Raw genomic sequence first — 10,412 nt, forward strand, 5'->3', positions numbered from 1 at the left:
CCCCAATCATTTAAGGAAACTATGCTTTCTAGTTTGTTTATTGCTTGAAAATATAGTTTCATCAAACTACTGGGGTGGTCCAATATTAATCGGTGGCGGCATCACATGCTCTTGCCGAGATCGGACACATTTCCCCTCCCCTCCCTCTCCACTTTGCTTTGCTGCTCTGTCTGTCTGTGAAACTGCTTCTGAGCCTCTATTGAATTTCTTCCGAACCATAATTATGGACTTGTTTTGATCAGTTGGTCCCTCAACACAATTGATAACATTTCTTCGAAGAGACAACAGGCTTTAGGCGAGACGATTTACCCTGTTGGCACGCATGCAGCTGGATATTTCATCGACTTGGAAGACTTGATGATGTGTCTATCTCTGCTGCCATTTGTGGATTTTAAGGACGCATATTTAATTGGATTTACGATAACTGGTTCCTACTTTTTGAATTCGACTGGTTGCTGGTTTTATCAACAATCAAGGAAGTCGTCAGCAGTAAATTGGGGCCCGATCATGCTGCTTTCCTTTATGATGGCTTGGTTCGTGCCTCGAGTACCCAGACTCAAATGCTTTGGGCAGAATGGATCAGATCTCTGAGATTTTACTCAGTCACGTTCCATCGGTGTGGGGCCAGGTAACGGACATTTCAGAACCGTTTGGACTAACACAGACTCAAGGTAGATGTCATTAAGTTCTGCCTGTCCCCAAAACAACTGTGTGTTTATCTGAATTTGGCTCCCCTGGTTGGCCTTGAAGGCCATCTTATCTGAATTTGCCTGGAAAACATGTGATCTGATCATTCTAAAGAGACTAATCAGTGCTTTAGATCACATTCATACACTGGTGGGACACATCGGAGGCAATGGGGGGTTCAGTGTCTTGCCAGTGCCGAGGGACACTTCAATAAGCAACTGCATAGTGGTGGAATCCAACCCCCAACTCTCCCATTGAAGGACGACTGCTTTAACCACTCGCACAGCTGACCAGAAATCACTTAAATGAGAGGTGATGGAACAAAAGTCAAGGATTATAGTGCAGTTGCCTTCCATTCTAGCCCCTTCAACCACTATTATTTTCTTGGTCTGCGCTGAACACATTTTCTTTATCAAATTTGAAACTAAAAATATGTATTGTTTTTATTTGCTTATAGGAAATATGTGTATCAATTGCTAGAACAAAAAGTTTATAGGAAATGTTCCGCATTATGTAGCATCGTTTTAACCTCCTCTAGGTTTTCCAAATTGTTTATTATCATTCTAACTAGCCCATTCAAACACAATCATGTATCATGTATTTTACACTGAACGTACAACTATTATTTCCCCACTCATACGCTATTATATATAACTAATAAAGCAATATTTATTTTCCCTGTTATTTGTATTTAAATCTAGCTCTGAGTTTATAACTCTAAATGCTACTCTACAAATGTAGTTTTAAATGTTTGCTAAAGCACACATACATTTCATATTTTATGCAGTATGACGTGACCTGAAACGAAAGACTAAAACGTTAATGCAGACTGGGCTGTTTTTAGCTTCTCAACCTGAAAATAGCATTTTCCAGGTTTTTCAGCATCTAAAGCTTCAGACTGGGAAAGTTGTTGACAGATGACCTAACACGTAGACACCAAATACAAATGAACAGTGAAACATTACTGTGAATTATTTGCACTTGAAAAGTATAAAAGGTTTTGCTCTCACTTATTGCAAGTGTTTTAATCTAACCTTTTTTAAATAATTGTCCATGTAACATTAAATCAGCAACATAACCCTCATTGAGACAGTCAATTATGAAATTAGTTAGTTGCTCTTCGGGTAATAGAGCAGAAGAGAGGTAGAACAAGAAGCACTTTGTTCTAAATCCCTCTCTGTGGAATGCATATTTATAAGGCACTCTGTTAAAAAAGTGGAGATTTCATATTGTGGGCAAATGTTAATGGCTCATTAGAGCGTGTAAAAAGCTGTGCCGCATTTAAAATCAAGCAGTCAGTCAGCTGTGAAGAGGTTTTGTAGAAAACGTTGCCTCCATTTGACAAAAAAGCACCAAAATTCATAATAACATGAAACAAAAATTTAAAACTGAATGTGACTTTCACTTTTAAGAGTTTCCTAAAACGTGCAGGTTACAGTGCACTGTATAAGAAGCTGGGTCATAAAGAACTGCTTGTTAGTTTGTGAAGGGCTTTAGTTGGATTTATGCACACTTTGAGATTAACTAAATTTATAGAAAAGAAAGACACAAGCCAGTGTTTATCATGAAGAGGTGCTGATTTTTTAATCATAATCATCAATAATTTTGACAGCAGAGTCATCACTGATACCACTGTACGTCAGTGGGACGCCCAGAAACTTTCAGTGTCTGAGACCAGAGTTTGGAAGTTCTCAGTGAGGAACCGGATCAATGAAGTCATTAACAAAACAAAGTGTTATTGATCAGAACCAGGGAGAGTCAGAGCAGCAATGAACAAGGAACAGACTTTCACCAAAATCTAACAATACCTGTCAGAAAAAAAGACTAAATATTCTATGGATATAAGATAAAATCCATTCATCCTTCAACTTTAGCAGCTTCTTCCTTTTCGGCTCACGGGGGTCATTGGTGCACATGTCCAGCAGTCACTGTGCGAGAGGCGGAGGACACGCTGGACAGGTCTGCAGTCCATCACAGGGACACGTAGAGACAAACGCAACAAACTACCATTCACTCTCTCACTCACACCTAGAGACAATTTAGAGTTACCAATCAGCCTAACATTCATTCATTCATTCAACCTTTATTTATTCAGATAAATCACATTGAGCCTCAAAGACTCATATACAAGTGAGACCTGTTTGGACAAAAAGTAACGAAAGTGTCACATGTATAGGATTTGGAGACATAAAACATCCTAACAGACTCACACTCCTTGGCCGAGGAGAGACTGTCTGAAATTGGAAAACAAAAAAAAAACCACCCCGCACATGGACACATAGTGGCGCAGACATTCTGCAGGGGAGGGGAGACGACAAGAGGGGTGAACATGTCCAACATGCATGCTTATGTTCAGTGGGAGGAAACCAGTGTACCCAGAGGAAACCCGTGCATGCACAGACAGAACATGCAAACTCCAAACGCTCCCGGTCAGGATTCGATCGGGCGACCTTCTCACTGGGAGGCAGCAGCTCTAACAACTGTGCCACCGTGTCGCAAGATAAAATCCTCAAATTGAAATTTAATTGTCTTTAATTGACTTCTGCTCCATCTGTTAAAAAAAAGTTTATTTTTTAGGCTTAAACTGAATTGTCCAGGACGATCTTAAAATGTATTAAAATCCATTGACAAAATGTGAACATCCTGCTTGTTCCAGGAATGTTCCTCCTGTTGTCTTTTAGAAGAAGCCTTGGCTACTATATAAACATGTTTATATTTTTTACTTTTGTGATTGCTAAGGTTTTGGTACATTTTTTAAAAATTACTTTTGACATTTTTGTGCAGAACTCTCCTTGTGCTCTTCATGGAAAATGGACAGAAAAACTTAGTATTTCTTGAATTCCTCTGAACCCTCTTCCTCCCACATGCAAGTAAACTTCAGTACTAACCTAATAACTTACCTGCTGGCCCACTATCCATCTTCCCATTGTGTCAGTCCTCCAGCTTCCTACATCCTCTCTCCTCCTCAAAAGATAAATAGTCCAAATAATAACAATAATAAAAGTTTCTTTCTGTGACCAGTCAAGACTTGCCCTTTATGGTAATGGAGGGAATAACAGAGGGATGCTTGTGACATGCACCTCAGTAAGTGTTTGTATGGTCGTGGCACAGGTGAGTAAATGTGGGCGTGGTCAATGCATGTACGGAAAAGTTTGTGTCTCCCTGCCAATGTACAACACCATGAAAGCCAACCTGCTGCTGTGAAACAATTTACCACAAGGATGTAGCATACTTAGCATGAAAAGTAGGGTTTGAACAAAAAAAGCTTTTTTTTTTAAATTCTTTGTGAATTAAATAAACTCCGCCCACCTGAGTATGCTCTGCATCACTTCCTGTTGAGGAGATACTTTGTGTTTGACCACTGAGGTGTAGCATGATTCCTTCAGGTGGGGGTTAAAAAAAAAACTGATCAAAATGCACTATGCAAGATAAAAATTAGAAAATGAAACACACAATGCATTTATAGGTTAGCCAAGAATTTTAACTCCCAAAAAGTGTGTTTAAATAAAATGCGATCTATTTATTCTGGCAGCATTGTTTTTAATATTCACAGTTATCTCTGTCAAATGTTCATATTGCAATCATGAAAATAAACCATCTACATGCACATATAGGTAGTACTGTGGGGTTTTCCAGGGTCTCTCCACCAGGTTTGGTGCTGGTGAGCAGCTGCAGCTGGAGACCATTTCACTAATTGGTGCCAGGACTTCTTTAGGCTTCAGAGGAGCTCCAATCGTTGCTGGAGCATTGTTCTACCTGCTGGTACATACGCTTCCAGCTGTGCTGCACCTAGAGATTTGAACACTTACCTTGTATTTCTGCCTTCATGTTTTCAGAGCCTTGATGTCCTGGATCTTGTCTCCTGATCCAAAGTACTAAGAAACCCCTGGATGATACTCGCCTGCAGCTCTCAGTCCATATTATCTGGGTTTTCCTCATTATAACAAGTATTCTGTTTGCAAAGACAGAGTTGTCATTCAGCTAACTCTTCTGTGTTCATGTAACATAATCTTAAGTTAGGCAACATGTCAATGCAAACATATAGTTTAAGTCAGAATTGGCGGAATGATTGATTCAGAGAATGATTTAACCAACAACATTAAGGTAGATAAGAGTTGGCGTTTTAGAGAGTTATTTATGAGGAATGATTGTAAAAAAAAAAAAAATCCCAGAAAGACAAATAGCCTCAAATTTTGTGAAAATCCAAAAGCTTTTAGGGCTTTGCCTTCTGGACCCCCAGCAGGACAAAGCTTTTGGACCACAGTGGGGTTCACCACTCCAACCGTGTTCAGTTTTTACTTTCTGTCTCTGTAATCTCATCCCTGAAATAAAGTGAATTGTTGTGCAGACACGGAGGAAACTTCCTTCTTAAAAGACATTACTCTGAGGGTCATGACGCATGCTGTGGCCACACAAACTCACAAGATGCATCTTTTGACTCTTCTTTTCTGTACTTGAGCCAACACAAAAACAACTCAAGGAAATTTCTCTTTCACAAAAAGAAGATCTCACCTTTGGGTCAATGCAATACTGATCTATAAATCTACACATTATTATTATACAGACATAATTTATGTCATTTTTGTGTGTTGGGGTTTTTGTCTGTATCCAGCTTTTATTTGTTTTGTTACAATCCAGTCGTAATAAAACTATTCAAGTTTTGTCATAAAGTAAATGTTAAATGTAATGTACTTATATAGCACCTTTGTATGGAATCAAACTACTCAAAGCTCTTTACATCAATCTGTGCCTCATTTACCTCGACACACACATTCATACAGCGCTCTCTCTACACAGCTAACAGAACAAAATCATTCAAAAGAGACCAATCAGAGCTTTAGCTCACATTCATGCACCGATGGGACAAACATCAGAGAAAACGAGGGGTTCAATGTCTTGTCCAGAGACACTTGAGCATGTGACTGCTGGTGGAATCAAACCCCCAACTCTCCTGTTGGAGGATGACTGCTCTAACCACTCAGCCATGGCTGCCCATAGTCTAACGAAGTCTAACGAACTAACTATCTAACTGAGAGTTTTAATGATCTGCTGTAACAAAGTAGTTCCTCTAGTGCAGGGTTGTTCAACTGGCGGCCCGCAGGTCACTTCAATCCAGCCCTCTTCATCAAAAAAAATAAAATTAATAATACATTTTTGGTTCTGCATTTGGGTTCTCTTTGTTGCATTTATGATTCAATGCAATAACATACATTTAAAAGGTAGATCAATGTAAACTTTGGTTTATAATTTTAATCTCTGGATGTCCGGCCCCCGAGCTGTTGGCTTTGACAAGTTGAATAGCCCTGCTCTAGTGGATTAAAATAATAATCCAACAATTTTCAGTCAGGTCATCTGGACTGTTTCTTTGTTTGTTTTGCGTTTCACCTTCCATCCAGAAGACTTCATCAGTCAAGGAAACACACAACACAAAACTGATTCTTCCCCCAAACGGCTTACTCCAAAGTGGAACAAACCAGTTATGTTGGTACTAAGATGGTCTCTTTGGCACGCCCCCTCCTCCGGAGCCAGCCCTCTTCCTCGTCGACAGTCATGTCAAACTGGTTCAAAACCATAAAAGTCCATGCTTAATAATCCAGGTATACAATCCAACAATTTTCAGTCAGGTCATCTGGACAGTTTCTTTTTTTGTTTTGCGTTTCACCTTCCATCCAGAAGACTTCATCAGTCAAGGAAACACACAACACAAAACTGAATATAATAATATAACTTTTTTTAGCTGTTTCTTTATTGAATTTGCACTTATTTTTAAAGTGATTTAATGAGACCATTCATGAATTGTTGGATGTAACTGGGACCCTGTGTACATAATTTCTCTCCACCATATGTACCACATGAGGTGCGAATGACAATAAAGAATCTCTGACTCTGATAATAATAAGGTCAATATGGAATGTGATCATACAAAGTAAATGCATGCCACCTGTGTATGATCTGTTGAATTTATACACTGCACTAAGGGACATCCTGTGACGCTGTACTGAAGGACTCGTGGTGATAGAAGTCCAAAAGCAAAGTTCATTTACCAGACAGGGGTCAAGCACTGGGACGTGAACATTGTGCCAAACAGCACATCGGTGTGCAACTAAGTGAAGAATCAAAACTTGACTTTCTAGGGCAAATCAAAAAGTTGGGAAAAAAGACATGATTCAAATACTAAAACCACAAAAACAAAGAAAATAGCCTGAAAAGTTTGACTATGAGGTGTAAAGACAGCCTGTGTAGAGAAGAACCCCCAGGCAGTAAAACATCTCTGTTGACTGCAGAAACCTTGTCATGAAGAGGTGCCAGAACACAGACTACAATCCAAACTGAGACAGATAAAGATACACTCGTGAACAGAAGTTACTATTCACTCATAAAGGGCATGCATGTCGAATCAAAGTCATTATGAATTATTTACATAAACTGTTCTTGTTCTTTGGTGGAATGATGGCTTGGGGCTGGTGCACAAAGTGAATTTCATCATGAAAAATGAGGTCTGCTTACAAATTGTTTGACTTCGCCTCAGATCAGGGCTGGATGAGTAAAGCAGACAAAACTGGGTGTCTCAATAGGACGCTGATTTTAAACACACTGGAACTGGTTTTGGATTGGATAAATCACGGTAACTTTAGGCTTTTGGAATGGCCTTCCCAAAGCACTGACCTCAAGTTTCTGCTTTAATCCTTACTATGTTTTACCTGTCCACCACAAAGGTACACACTTCTCAGACTACACCAGGATGTATCTATGTGCTAAATAACTCCATGTTAACATTTTGATTTTATTACCATATCACATTCGTGCCAGGATACATCTTTGACTTTTCACTATCAGAATTGTGGCCCAGACAAGTAGTAAAGACTCTAAACTGAAAAAAATGTTCACTTTAAGATCGATGCACCAAATTTGGTCTACACATCTTTTAAAACATGAATTCAGTTTAGGAACAGTTCCGTCACCACATATGAACAGAACTGCAAATATGAGTAATTCTTTCCAAATGGCTGACAAAATCTTACAGACACAACTAAACTATTTCTAATTGAGCTCTAGGGACATACAGTACTTAATACATGTACAACGTGCACATCTGATGAATTTTAGTCATAAAACACACAAGTGATGGAGGCTATTTATAAAATGGCTGACATTTTTACAACTTTAACCAAACAACTTATAGCTGAACTGGAGATGCAAACTTGGTGTCTAAATATAAATAAGTGAGCTTTAGAAATCCAGTAAAACATTAGTTTTTGTTCTAGCATGCATGACATTCTATGTTTAAAAAAATTGAAACATCGGAACATTTGCTGTTATGATCATGTGAAATAGGTGAAAAACAAGATTGGTTTAAGTATATCTGGTCAGTTTTGTTTTAGGTTCCTTTGATCATTATCCAAATCAGTGGAATATAAGGTGATGAAACACATTATTGCATGGATGCAACAGATAGAACTGTACATAGATAGAAAAATTATGCATATGATTACGAGGTTTTGAACGAGTGCTTTCTAAATTAGGTCGGTTTGCAGCTGCAGATTATAGTCAATGTCATTACCATGCAATTTAGAAAGCTTTATACGTGTTAAATGTTATTTTTTATCTTGTTGATTTTTCTTGCTCTACTAGCTACAATTCAAATGGAGCACAGAACTGCAACCACGTGGACAATGTGTCCGATGTGCTCACTGTTGAACATTCATGCATGAAACTAATAAACTGTAGAGTAGAAGATTGTACATGGGTGTGTTGTATGGTGCTGAGTACTTGACTATTTTACGTTCTGAATCCAAAATCCAGTCCAATCCACCTGGCCTTTCAAGTGCTCGTAGAATGAGGAAAGGGAAGAAGACCGACATGATGCCTTGTCTGGAGGGTGATTCTCAGTGAACTGATTGTATGTTTTGTCCAAGAATTCAAAGTGAAGATTCATGATGGAACAGCTATCAATAACGTGAACAAGCAACTACTGCCAACTATTCCAACAATGAATTCATCCCTTACATTATATATGAACTTCAAGAGGTAAACAGGCAAGATATTGTCTGGGACAAGTTAGCCTCAAGGAAGATACTTAAGAGGGAAGAGGAACAGGAGTGTGGGGAAGTGTGGAACACAAGACACCATCCCTAAGAACTGGCTTGCTTCCCTTCACAATGATGAGAACAGTTTTTTCACTACCTGTCAAAGAAACTAAACACTCGATGTAGGTGAGAAGGAGCTGTACACTACACATGATGAAGATGTGCTCAACACTAACATCTAAAGTGTTGGGATGGAGAGATGCTCACACAAGGAGGCTAATAGATGCATGCTGCTGCATGCCAAACATGTGGCCGACACAGGACATCACAAAATATTGTTGCACACAGCAGACACTGATGTGGTTGTCCTGGCAGTATCCATTGCACAGAAAATAGAAGCTGAGTAATGCTTGGCCTTTGGTGTTGGAAAATAATAAATAGAATGGACTGTACTTATGTAACGCCTTTTTATCTTGTCTTTTATCTTTATGCTTTACACGACAATCTGTGCCCTCATTTACTCATTCATACAGCACTCTACTATATCTCTACAAAGATTAATCTGTGCTTTATCACATTCATACACCGATGGGACACACATCGGAGGCAATGAGGAACAGTGTCTTGCCCAGGGACACTTGGGCATGTGACTGCTGGTGGACTCAAACTCCAACTCCCAGTTGGAGGATGACTGCTTTAACCACTCAGCCACAGCTGCCCCATAAATAGTACCATCTCATCTCTGCAAATGCCATCAGCACCAGGATTGGAGAACAAAAGGCAAAATCGTTGCTATTTTTTCCACTCATTCACTGGAAGTGATTCAACATCAGCGCAAAAGCTCTGCCTGCAAGCTATGGGAGGTATTTGAAGATATCACTCCAGTCTTCCCCAGCTTTCTCAGTACAGAGAGCACGTCACCCCAGATAAGTTTGCTACACTGGAGAACTTTGTCATTTTGTTGTACCCTAGAACACTGGAAGAGACAAGTGTAAACATGGCTTGCCAAAAGCTATTTGCCAAAGATACCAAGTCATTGTAAAACATCCCCCATCCCAAGGAGCACTCAGGAAACACATCACGTTCTCAGTGTACCAGTCAGCCTTTATTTGGAGTCAATTACTGTACTGATTTCTAGACCAGACACCTTCACCTTGAAAGTGTAGATGGGCACAAGTTGAAGATCAATGGAGGCCTTTGTGGTCAGTTCTGCCTGAAGTCTTCAAGACTTGTACATAAATTATTAATTGTAGATGTAAGAAGGCATACTGAGGTCTCTGCAAATTCTGCAAGGCAAGCCTTCCTCTGTGTGCCTGCTGTGGAACATGCAGTAGGCAAGACCTGTAACCATTTGAACCAGAGAGATATACCTTGTATGAGAAAACCTGCTACAAGGTTTAATGTTGTTCTGATTTGTGTAGACCAGTTCTGAACTTAGCTTGGTGGTCAGTGCAGTGGTCTTGTAATCCTGAGGTTGCGAGTCTGAGCCCAAGTTGCATCAGGAAGGGTCCAAACTGTATAACTGCTCACTGTGGTGACTCCTGAAGAAGGGAGCAGCCGAAAGAAACTTACTTTTAAGTCAGATACAGTTAAATATTTTGTTTTATTGTGAATGGTACCAAATGAACAACAGGACTGTAAGAGCTTTTTAACTTATTATATTATTACTACCATCATCTAACTGAATTTTCCATTCCA

This window comes from Nematolebias whitei, chromosome 20, assembly GCF_014905685.2.
Source record: "Nematolebias whitei isolate Nwh7 chromosome 20, NemWhi1, whole genome shotgun sequence".
NCBI classification, from domain to species: domain Eukaryota; kingdom Metazoa; phylum Chordata; class Actinopteri; order Cyprinodontiformes; family Rivulidae; genus Nematolebias; species Nematolebias whitei.